This window comes from Hetaerina americana, unplaced genomic scaffold (assembly GCF_022747635.1).
Source record: "Hetaerina americana unplaced genomic scaffold, ioHetAmer1.1.p SCAF_13, whole genome shotgun sequence".
Lineage (NCBI taxonomy): Eukaryota > Metazoa > Arthropoda > Insecta > Odonata > Calopterygidae > Hetaerina > Hetaerina americana.
The window spans coordinates 10,895,744-10,908,759 of record NW_027286403.1 but is presented as its reverse complement, the minus strand read 5'-3'; the positions used below and the strand labels follow the sequence as shown (position 1 = coordinate 10,908,759).

At 39.7% G+C, this 13,016-nt stretch overlaps 1 protein-coding gene across 2 annotated transcripts in view; it reads left to right on the top strand.

Annotated features, from left to right (window-relative positions):
* LOC139686085 (follistatin-related protein 5-like) overlaps positions 1-13,016 on the top strand; it is a 1,155,593-nt gene that overhangs the window by 979,459 nt on the left and 163,118 nt on the right. The window lies entirely within an intron of this gene.

The window sequence follows — 13,016 nt, the reverse complement described above, 5'->3', positions numbered from 1 at the left end:
TATCCCCACTATCCTCCCTCCGCCGACCGTCTTGGCCCACATTCGACGCGCTCCCTCTCCAGCACAGTTTTCGCGAAGGGGGGACCGGGAGGGGGGATTTGTGGCAGGCGGAGGGGGCGACGGAGGACCATTTCGGTAGCGGCGCGTGTAAAGAATCACGGTGAGGAGGAAGGTGAGGGCGCCAGGAGATTCAGAGGAGGGGAGGGGTTGGTGCGGCTGGAATTGGGGGATCCATGCGTCGTTGTAAACAAAGAGGTAACGAGGAATATGGAAATGGAGCGGCAATGGGGGGGGGGAGTGGGGTAAGGGGGGAATGTCGGGTGCGGCGCGAGGGTGGTGGTTTAGGGAGTGAGGGTGGGAGGGATTAGGGGGGTGGACGAGGCGAAGCGAGAAGATATAGAGGCCGCGAGACAAAGATATCTTGCAGAGAATTTTGGCGCAAAGGGAATGTGCTGGGTGGGAAGGTGGAAATGGCCTTCCCGGGAGTACCTTAAGTGAGTGAAGGGAAGGAGAGAGAAAGAGAGAGAGACTGGGATATGGGAGCAAGGATTTTTACGCAGTGTTGCCAGAATTGAGGCCACAAATCGCCGTCTCCCGTTCAAAACTTTTTCATCAGTGTCGAACAGGAACGGACTTTCGAAAAGAAATTTCACCGAAGACAAGGCTCCGCAGTAAAGAGTGAGTACGCGGCCACTGATGCCCGAGAATTATAGTGAAAACCACCAATATGAACGTCGAGGAGGGCTCCTGCTCTGAATTAACCGAGGAAATTTTTCAATAAGTAATCGGTGGAAATTCCTAGTATGTTGTGGCAATGTTGCGGGAAATTCAATAGTTTCCCCTCAAGTTTGGTTTAAGCCCAGTTCTTTCACATCAATGCCTCTTATTCAGTTGATGTTATGGAGGAAACTCTCTTTCTTCTCAGCGTAAGCACTGTCTCCAGTTCATTCCTTGTACTGTATATGTTTTAGGGAATTCTGAAAGTATAAAATGTCTTATTTCATTACGAGCGCCATTAGTAACTTAATGGGATATCGCTAGGTGTTTTTACGCCATCGATTTTCCCAAAGTGTAAGCCTAATAACGCTCGCACGACACTCATCACCGACGGAGGTTTCGTGACCGTGGTCTAAAATCTGTGTAATTTACGACAAACCAGTTAGCTCTTTATTCTGTGGGTAGTTTGGTGTCTCTGGTAATCTTGTTTCGTGTAATTGGACCTGCAAATGAGCTGGCCGGTGTGTGAACTCGTCTGAAATGTTTATTTTCTGGTGATCACCTTCATATATCGGCAGGCTTGAAGAGTTCCGTATTATTGCCCTTATTCATCGATTCATCGATCTGCCGCTCATCATCCATACTTTAACATTTTTACAAGTTGTTCACGGAGAAGGTTAGTGGGTTTGTTAGAAGGTGACTACGTAAACACATTGAAAATGAAATTATATGATAGAGGAGGTATTTTTGGGAGCGATTATTATCAAAACTAGCATACGAGACATCATACTGAGTAATTTTATTTTTACAAAATATTGACCTTGCCATTGGTTTTTTTATTCACGGATTTAAGTACCTCAGTAACAATAATCTTTGGCAGAGATATTTTGGATTTATAGCTGACGAGAATTTTATATCACAATGGCTATCTGATAATAAATTCATAGATTATCATTTTTAAATCTGTTTGCGATTGCTATGTGAATAACCTGGAGATGTTACGAACTGTTTTAAGGTGATATTCATCCAATTAATTGGCATCTCCATGGGAATCTTATTCTTCTACGCATATCGGTAAATATTAAGCAACCTTAGCGGCTTTTATGTAGAGGACTTGACGTTGAACATTTGTGAGAAAATATATCTAAGAACGATAAAAAAGATAATGTCTCTTATATATGTACGATAAGTACAGGTATAAGAAGCGTTACTATTATCATCATTCTAGTATATTTTTCATCATTACGGATCAGTTTCACGGGGAACCTCAGAAAACAGTCGAAATAAACATTGAATCCTCACCTCTATGCTCGGAAGGACGAACGGGATATGGGTTTAAATAGATAGATAGATAGATAGATAGATAGTGGTCTTTATCTGGGCAAAATTGAGACCAAATGGTCCCTTCTTCCATTTAACCCATCGTCCGGGGGTTTAAATGGGAGGAGATGTGCAGAAAACAGTCTACGGGATGAAAGACAGTCTAAGAGGTGTTAGCGCGCGGCCCGCGCAGATCGCGACAGGGAGAAGAGGCTCGAAATGAGAAGGAAGGGGAGTTGTATAATTGCTCATTACGTAGATCGTGAGGAAACATCCCGTTGAGCAGTGGGCAGATCGGATGGGCAACCGGAGTGTGCGGATTACGGCGGAAGGGATAGCGGTGGGGTGAGGACGAGGCCGTGGATGGGGGTCGTCGTTTTTAGGTGTGGGATATAAAACTAGGCTACGGGAGTATCGGTGGGAAATCTTATTGAGGGCTGAAATAGTGACAAATATAACAAAAAAATAAGCATAATAAATAAAAACACGTCAGAGGAGAGGATGCGGATAAGAGCTTTAGGATCAGATCCAAGGAAATGCACAGGAAGTTATTTTTTTTATCTTTCTCACCGATGTAAACTAAAATTTCACTTTAAAGGGAGGTTATAATATGAAATAAGTTTTGAACACGAATGGTTGAAAAGGGAATTCTGGGCTTGGTTCAGGACATGGAAACGTTGATGGGGGCAGGGGGGGGAGAACTTTCTTTTTCATCTCCTGAATTCCGCGGAAATCAGATTTGCCCTCCAAAATGTCAGGTTTCGGCACGATTTGTAAACGCCTTCAGGCGCTTGCTTTCACGCGTAAGCTTTTCGAATGATATCTCACAGTGAAGAGGGACAAATATTTGGGCGATTGTATTCCTGTGTACGGGCCACGTTTCAACGTGAGCGTGTTTTATACGAGAGCACGTCAAATGCAGACGGGTGTGTATTTATTTGGCGTGAGACGCCTCCGTGGATAATTATTTTTCGGATATGTTCCTGCAAAATATCCTTTTCAAGCTCCATCACCTCGTTAAAATGTTTTCCATTTTTCAATTAATATTTAAATTGTCAAGTCCATTTCAAAAAGGACACGTTCCTTGTTGCAAGGACGTGTTTAAAAATAATCTCCTGGTAGACTCGCTGAAGAAAAATTTGTTTAACCCGTTGATGTTCCTGAATCGTAGCTGGTGAGCTGCATGATTTTTTTATCAATGGATAACTTATATGTATTCATTAATGATTTATTAACTTGTCTCGTCTTTAAGGCATAACCAGATTAAAATATAAATATACTTCTTGTCAGAGCGTTCTCACTTTTTTTCGCACACATATTTTTGGAGAATTTTCTTTTTTTGTTTTCACGCAATATGATTGCATTGAATAGACCTTTTGTTTATTCTATGCAAATGAAAGACAAAATACTGACTTTAATTTTATTAAAACATTTATAATACCTTTCTATTTATTTATTTGTTAATCATCATAGAATATAGAACAATACCGATCGGATAGTCGTATCTTCATAAAAAATGCAACCCTGATCTGTCATTTGAAAAACATAACAATTGCCGGGTCTTGAAAATCACACAATTTAAGATGTGGTCGTTGAGTTTTTTTCCATTCCATATAGTTCTTAGTTACTTAATATTACAAAAGTTATAATTAACATCTCTAAATAGTCATTAAAAATTGTTACCAAACCACTACATAATCTGGAATCATTTCAACTTTTGTTTCGGAATTATAATAGAAATTAAAATACATTAATAATTCACATAAAAATACAAGTTATAATAATGTGCCTGGAAATATCTCAATTATCTTTATATTATGCATTATAAATATACTTGTTTTATAAATATACTTATATGGGTAAGCCTCTCTGGGTACCTTTAGCTCCACCCAAGCTATGCGATTTATCGGGTACCAGATCTACCTGGGAAACCATAACCGGCACAGGGAAGGGAACTGGCCCCCCTACCCTGATGTGTTAATTTCACTCGCCATCGGGCTTAATACTGGGTGAACTCTGCCATCACCTATCCACCGACCTTCGGGTTGATTACTGTGTCTATGTTTATATGTATTCATAATTTCCATATTACATTGTAGGTATCCAAAAATGAGTGTCTGGCAAACATGGGATTTCGTTGCAGCCATAGTGGCCGGAGACTTGAGACAAGTTGTGCTAGGCTGGGAACGGCCGCAATACGAATAAGTGGTCATCACGCTACCAGGTTATACAGGATGCGTACCAAAAGTAATTCAATTATTTTTTTTAATTAATCTATTGAACAGATTTGCGCAAACACTTTCAATTCTTCAAAGTACTGTCCTTCGGCCTCAAAACATTTTTCCAGCGACTCTGGCATGACCGATACGCGCCCTGGAAGGCGTCTTTGAGGACCTCTCGCAAAATCTTCGTCACGGCTGTTCTTAGAGAACTTTGCACATATATTTATCAAAGGTATGCTTACCATTTACATTTCATCGCTGGCATGTATATGCAAAAGTATGATAAAATTATATCCGGATCACTTTTATTCGCGAATAATTTATATCCCATCATTTCTACAAGATATCTTTTGGCTATGCTTATTCCTTGCTTTGATATTTCGATATGCTCTTTTGATGTGATCATGAAATAGAAATTGAATTATTATTAATACGTTCATCATTACTTAGTTTAGACCAACTGCAGAAAAATAAAAAGGAATTAGTTTTTGACCCAGTCGCTAAGACGTATCTCCTCCGCTTGATAATATCCTTACGATCTTTCCGTCAAAGGAACGAGGTTCCTTAATCAAGTTCCAACTCCCGTGATATTTTACCAGAGGCACAGTCTGCCGCTCACGGGAAAGGTCGCATTCGTGCATTTGAATACACTTCTGAACCCATTCAAAAGGTTTATATTCCGCGAAGTGATATAATCAGCTCAGATATTCGGGTACTCCGTGACAGAAGGCAAGGAAAGAGGAGTGGGGGGGAAATTGAGTGTCCGTGGTGCAGAGGGTGGATTTAGAAACGCCTCTCTCCTCCCTCGCCGCCTCCGTCCATCCTTCGACTCCGTAGGAGAACAGTTGGGTTTGGGAATGTGGCTCCCTCGAGGGGAGCGAAGGTTTTACCGTGTTTTAGCTGATGGAGGTGACGCGGATTCCCCAAATTGTAACTGTGCTTCATTTATCCGATGTCGGATACCGGCCGCGTCGTCTCGCAATGGTCACTGCCCTGGCGTTCTCTTTCACGCAACTGTTGTATTTCCGAGGAATATTAAAGTTTACCTCCTTAATTTTCATTGCGCTTCTTTTGTGGAGAAACGAAATCTTTTCCTGCCGAATTTTAATCCACTTGCATTTTGTAAAATTTATTGAGGAAAAGGTATTTATTTATTTTCTTACTTGGATTAAGTAGGTAGGACCATTAGAAATGTTTTCGGGATTTTTTCACTTACTATCTTGGAGTAAGATGATCGGTTCCTCGTCCTGAATTGCTATTTTCGTTTCGAAGGTGATATTGATTTGAAGGTGCTATTCACCCCGCTACATTGTGTAGAAAATGCATTGCAAGCTCTTCTGCCTGGAAAAGTGTACGTAGTTGTGACTCTCAAATGTAAATTGAAAATTTCTTCACTAATATAGCGCAATAAATATCAGTCATATCATGAAATTGGATATATTTTACCGCAGAACTCACAGTAATCCTTTAATTCCGAATTCTAATGTTTGTTTCAACATTTAAATATCATAGTCTATGCGATTAAACCTGATATTTTTCTGTGATAGTTACTTTATTTTTATGTAGTAGTTAATAGTATTTTATTTATCGATATTTTGTGCGTAGGCAATTTTTTTAGCAATATAATCTCAACATTAACGCTTCTTAAGTCCAATTTTTCGCACGTGCAGTGCCCATTTCATTAAGATAGGTATTAATTGTAGCACCATTGTAAAATTGTACTTTTTCATGTCTGCTTGCACGTTGAGAAAAATTAACGATACTCTATATTAGTATACTTATATTGTGCAAAGAATATTTCGTGGTTTAAAGTGTAATCACCACCATAGATTCCGAATGGAACTCATACAATCACACTGAAAACACCTTCATTACTGCAACATTTTGTAGGGTGAATGTTTGTTCAAAAAGTGTTCAATTTATAAAATGAAGTAACTTATAATTTGAAATTATAGCAAAAAAATTATTATCATTTTATTTCATGTGGTCTTTTGAAGAGCAGTATTTTAAGTGTTTTCTGATTTCATAAAAATTCCGCGTCAATGATTTCGGAAGACCTTCCAATAGAAACAAAAAATTTTTCTTCACAAGACTACCTTTCCCAACGCTCAACTTCAGTTTCTACCTCTCCTGAAGCGGACCAAAATGCTTATTATCTTTATCACCTCTGCACATACAAACATTATCCCTTCCATCAGTGACATTAACAACCCACTTCCGATCAATATCTCCTCCATCTACGTTTCATCCTTCTTCTAATATACCCCATTAACGTCCTCTCTTTATCTTCCGTGATATCGAGTCCTTTCGTCATATTAGTACCTCACAAAATTATTTTATTAATTGCCTGGAAATTATCTTCTCAGAATACTTTTTATGCCCTTCCTTTCAATTTTTTTTCCTCCAATTTCATAGTCATATTTTCGGTCATGAAAGGATTTCTCATTATTTTTCCTGCTTACAGCTTCCCATTTAGCTGTTCGTTTTTTTAAATTCCACTTTTGCATCTTTCTTCCCTTTAAATCATTATAAACTTAAGCATCCATTTCACTTTTATTCATGTAATATAGTTTTGACTTTTGTCGTCGCAACGATAAGAATGTGATAGAGGAGAAGAACAATCGGTACACAAAATGTCGGATGGATATCTTCAAGAGAGACTTCAAGAGTCTCTCTTGAAGAAGCCCTCTGAGAGGGCCGAAAGCTCGAACAATTTACCGTGTGAGTGTCCTTTTAAATGTTGCTATTCTATTTGTGTTATATTGTGTCAGCCCATTATTGTGCCGCTCGTGTGAGTTTTTCCGTACAATCGTTATATATATATATATATATATATATATATATATATATATATATATATATATATATATATATATATATATATTATATATATGTGTGTATATATATATATATATGTATATATATATATATATATATATATATAGGTTTGTTTGTTAATTCAATTGTCCTTAAATTCATCTGAAAGTTCCAAAACTATGATCATACCATGATCATATTGGCAAGGGCAAATATCAATCCATCGAAATTAGTAACCTACCAATTAGAGTCAAAGTATTGACGGGACGTGAATACTACACCATATACACCACCGCGAAACTCCCAAATCACTTTATTTCAATATTTACTTCGCGTGCTCAAAAGTATTTCTTTCCACGGTTATTCATGCTGTCTATCTCCGTTTCTGAAGCTCAAAATACTCGCTCATTGCTCATTCCTTATTTCCGTTTGCTCTTCGTCATTCTTCCCATTATAGCTTTCAACGTCTTTCTGGTACTAATTGCCGCCATTCACCTTTTTTATCTTTCTTCGAATATTGACCGACGGTCCTATCTTTTCTGGCATTCCCAAAGAAAATAAATCCAAAATATGATCATTGATGATGACGATGTCAATTTGACTGACTTGCGAAAGGTAATTTTCCATTCGGAAGAAATTTTTTCTTTAATCCCACTTTTTAGATTGAAATGCCTTCCGTTAGTTTCTCATCAAAATTACCTCAGTGGAATTAAATTCCTTTCCATATCATTCCTTCAATTGGCAATAGAAATGTTTCTGCGTTGCATCCATTTCTCACATGCGGAACTTTAAGGAGTTTATCAGGGGCATGTGCCCGCTCTGCTCACGACCAAAAGCGCAACACGTTACCAAATAAATAGTAACTTGCAAAGAAGAATTACATTTATCTCACAGCTATTTTGTAGTTATAATTTCACACTATTTTCCAGTCAAGCTCTGGTTGACTGCCGATTATACTTCGCACATCTAACCTCCTGGTGCATTAACTTCTCACTCGCAGGAATCTGTCGTCTTTTAGTTTGAAAATCTGGAGTGCGTCATCAACTATCTATCCCCGTGATATCTATTCACTATCCAGGTATCCTAGCATTTACTGTCGGCCTCACAACGTTTTCTGCACACAATTTTCTGTGAAATTACTATTGTTCCTACGTCATCTTGAATTCAGCCTCTCCTAAATGTAGTCATTTTTCCGTGTCAGAACTCACCCGCCAGAGTATGTGGACCAAGCAAAAGTGCTACATTGATATAGATAGCGTCGGTTCCACGGTTGAAATAGATGTAACGTTCCGTATTTCATTAAATGAGGATTGATGGGTCTAGGTACGTGTTAAGTGTTTACGCCGCTTAGCCGCTTCATTTAAAAGTAGCATTTTGATGAATTTCGCCCTCATAAATTCGTGGGATTAATTACGGCCGAGGGGCGGAGAGAATTTAAAATTCTACTCGTAAATAATTAAGAATAACATAATACGACGTATTTTTTAGCATTTACCAAAGTAGATTTTGTTGAAAATATTAAAAATATGGGGCAGGATAACCATGTCCAAATTTAGACCTTTAAAGGATCTAGGAGTCGTAGAAATGATGCACGATCTGCTAAAGGTTTTACGACCAACTATTAATAATACATGTGATCATTACTGATATTTGTGAAAGCTGATTGCATTCCGAAATGTTTTTGTGAGCAACTGTCAAGTGTAAAATGTTGAGTTTTGTGAGAGGATTGAGTAAATCATAATATATGACGCCAGTTTTGTTTTGAATGTTTAAAAAAATATTCATAAAAAACAAATTCCGTAGCGAGTTAATTGAAACTTTAAACATAAATTCCATCATTTCTCACAATTTCATTTTTTCAAAATGGCTATTGATTTCTAACACATAATAAATATAGCTGAATACAGATCACTTAAGGCTTTGTCTCCAAGTACAAATTATTTTATTTCTACTAATGCTATGCGATCCATTTTTAACTAAGCATCATATTTAAAAATATAAACAAAAGAATCGCTGTCGCCGCAAAGTTAATTGCTTGAATTAAAAATTGGCTCAGGTTTGGCGAGTCATTTGAGAGCATCTCTGATTTTAGATACTTCCTTGAAAGAGTGGCCTACCACAATAAATAGCAGTATTATTGCTTCGAATGGGGAAAACGTTTCGGTGATTCATTTATTTTACAGAGCAGGAAACCTAACTAAAATGTTAGGGTAACGCAAAATATGAAGACAATTTTCCAGGGGTAGAGCGCTGGACTAATGACCGGAGGGCCAGGATTCAATTCCCGGGCAAGCCTCTGGGCACCTGCAGCTCCACCCAAGCTTTGGGATTATTCAGGTACCAGAACTGCCTGGGAAACCATAACCGGCACAGGGAAAGGATCTGGTCCCCCTGCCCTGATGTGTGAATTTCACACGCCGCATAGGGCTTAGTACTGAGTGAACTCTACCATTACCTACTAAACCGACCTTTGGGCTGATTACTGTGTTTTTTATTGTTTTTTATATATTTGATATTTATTGATTGATACACAGATATGAGAAATTGTTTCATATTCACCGGAATAATCTGGTCAGAACGGAAAAGCGCGAGAAGACTAGCGGGGAAGAGAATCAGTTTCAATTGGCTGCCGTAAGAGGTCATTGTAACACCTTAAGGGGAGTCGGAAAACCAAGATTGGTTTCAAACCGAAATAAGGACGCAGAGGAGTTAGCAATTTCATGTTGTACGTGACGGGCCATGGTCTGTGCCAGACCTTTTCTCCAAGCCAATTGGGACAGATGAGCGGCTTAAAATACGTGACGCCGCCGGGAATCTCGCTTGAGATCCCGTCTCGCGAACTCCTCACAGGACCATTCAGGCTGATGCCATCCCTCGAAAAGGAAAGAATTTGCAGAGGTGATGAATGCTTTCATTTTGCCTTGCCATTCCTGATCCTCGAGGTCTTTTCTTAAAGTACAAAATTCAATGTCTCCAAATTTGATAGTGGTGTATTGGTTCACGGTGTTTGTGTGTGTGTGTGTGCGTGTATCTTGTAAGAAAGTCTCACTGATATGATTCATTATTTAAACAAAGGAGTGAAATATCGCTGGTAAACTTGTGTTCCTTTCAAATTAAAACATATTTTTGATATTTTCTGAAGGTATGCATTTCACCGAAGTGTTAAAGATTTTGGGAGAGATATTTAAGGGCATGGAAGAGAGGAAGGGGATATTAGAGGGACGCTCTAATTATTCGATTCATGGGAACTTGAAGCAAGTTTAATTTCCCCTTTGCTATCTTTCACTTTCAATCTTTATTCTCATTGCTAAACCTTCCGTGTAATTAGAAAATTTGTCGTCTATCCGTTTTATGCTTGAGGGTGGGAGGAAATTAACGAAATGTTACTCATAACTATTATTTTTAGCAATCAACTTGAAATGAACTCCACTCGTATTAACTGAAGCTGCTCCTTAGGAATTCCCAGCTTCTCCAAAGCTGTATTTCTTTCCGAGTTCTTTAGCTTGAGAATGTTCATCTATTTCTTCGAGCAATTCAATTTTCCCCCGACATTTTTGTCGCTCCGCATTTTGACTCAACTTATTCCGTTAGGGTTTAACTTAAGCTTTCTCCTTAAGCTCTTTCCCCTTCTCACAGTCGGAGCCATTCTAACCTTCTTCCAACAGCTTCTCATAGCGTTTCACAATTTCGAATATAATTTCCATCTCTACCAAATCTCAGAACTAAATTATAAAACTAAAATGTAACCTTTATTCAAATTTTAATCATTACATTCATTAAATCACCGAATGTACTGTTCACGCTAGTGTTCAATTATTTTAATGAAATATTTTAAATTAAATTTGCAAACTCCATATCTTTTTTATGCGTTATTCTCGTTCCGTTTCGATTTCCCGGAGCATGGATGGGATAATTTCACGCCTTTATCTAAATGAAATCTCATTTTTCATTTCCTTAATCTATTACCTAATTCTAGTCCAGGCAGGATATCGACCCACGCGACTGGCGTTCGCGGAGCGAGAATATATGGTGTCAGGTGGTAATTTAGCGAGCTGCATCGACTGGCGAAATGGAAAGCCCGACTGATGCGTCAACAGTAAAATTTTTTTAATCCTTAGTTTAGAGAAATGTGTGACAGCTTAACGAAGGAGGACGCAGGACTTTGTATCGAGTTTTGATATCCAGCCTATTTCGAATTACTGGCGATGCTCTTTCAGCATTATTCACAATTATTGCCTGTCGCATCGGATCAACCCCCTCCCCACCACCCATTCACTTTCTCTCAGTGCGTATTTTTCCCGACCAATTTATGAAGGCTAAAAAGACGGTTAATCCTAAAAGAGATTCATTCTCGTCTCTGGCTCCCGGCCCTGACTCACTTTCCGAAAACGCACAGGCGGCCGAAAGCTCGTGCTGCGCTTCTCTCCCGACCAACCCCCAGCCACGCCACCACCTCCGAACCCCCCTTACCTCCTGCCGCCCACCCAAACCCCCAAGCGCCCCTCTCCGGGGCCTGAGCTATGACTCACCCCGAGAGGTCATATCCCGGCAGTCCGTCATAAATGCCGAGGCTCTCCGCCCTTCACCCTGTCGGCCTCTCCGCTACGTGGGGGGAAGCATCGATTTTATCATTAAAGCTTCACCAATTTTGACACTGGGGGGGGAATCGGTCTGAGGAGAGTGAGGGAGAGTGAGAAGAGATATGCACTCCACGAGGCCGGTCCACCTCCTCGGGGAATATCCTCCCTGATTCACCCCGGCGCGCCATCATTGTCCCATTCCACCATTGCCTTCCTTTGCTACTCCTGCCATTTGACTTTTAGAGGCCATCCGCCTCCACCCTTTTCGTCGAACCCCTCCCTTCGACCCTAACCGTAGGGCTAACCGCGGAAAGACTTTCCCAACCAACCCCCCCATCTTCCAAACCCCCCTCCTTCCAACTCTCCCTCCCTATCCCTCCCTATCCCTCCTCCCTTTCTCTTCCTCCATGTACAGGCGTATTAATTCTATTACGAACCTCTTCTTCTACGCACCCACGGTTAAAAGACTCCATTCCCCCGTTCCCCTCTCCACCCCGTGCTTACTTTGGCACGGAACTGCATGTCAGGTTGTCGATGGAGAAATATCGAGTTGGTTTACTACCGACGGAGGATTCTACATTGAGATCATTCCACGCTCCGCGGTGGCATGCCACTCCGTGCTCAATTTGCTCAAATTAGCTCTTTCAAATTATCTGGTTTTCATTAATGTCAACGAAGTTTCTACCTGCTACGCCATTTCGGGGTTTATTAATATTTTAGAGTGGGACCTCGCACCAAACGCTGATGAGAAAGATTGAATATATGTCTTAAGTTATTAAGGCTAAAATACATTTTGAAATTATTAAAGTTTTGGGCTAAAGGCGGTCGAACATTCACATTTTACTTGTAATGGATCAAGTGATCCGACAAATAGTTCTCCAAAGCCACTCACTCACAGCGCGTGGGCTTTGGGCTAAAGGAAGGAAAGTATGTGGGAAGCATAAGGGAAGTCGTCTCCCTGAAAATTATATGCCATACTATGTACCCTCAAAAATTGTTCAGCCCTTTTAGGGGAGACAACCATGGCTGACGTTAAGAGACTATAAAATAAAATCGATATGAAACTTGAATATAGCTCTCTTGCAGCCTTCAGGTTGGAGATGACTAAATTAAAGTTAATTAAAAAGTTAAAAAAATAATTTTGGGATCAGTCCCAAGGGGAATGATTTTCGGCCGAAGAAAATTTTATGTGCACTAATGCCACGGGCAAATATAATCGAAAAGGATTAAGTCACGCATTGCTTGTGCTAATTTAGGCTTGCCAAGGCCTTCCCTTCATATCGAAATCTATAATGAAAAATATATGAATGCCACGGAAGGTAAAGAAATCCTTGTTTTCTATTTTCTCTATGCAATTATC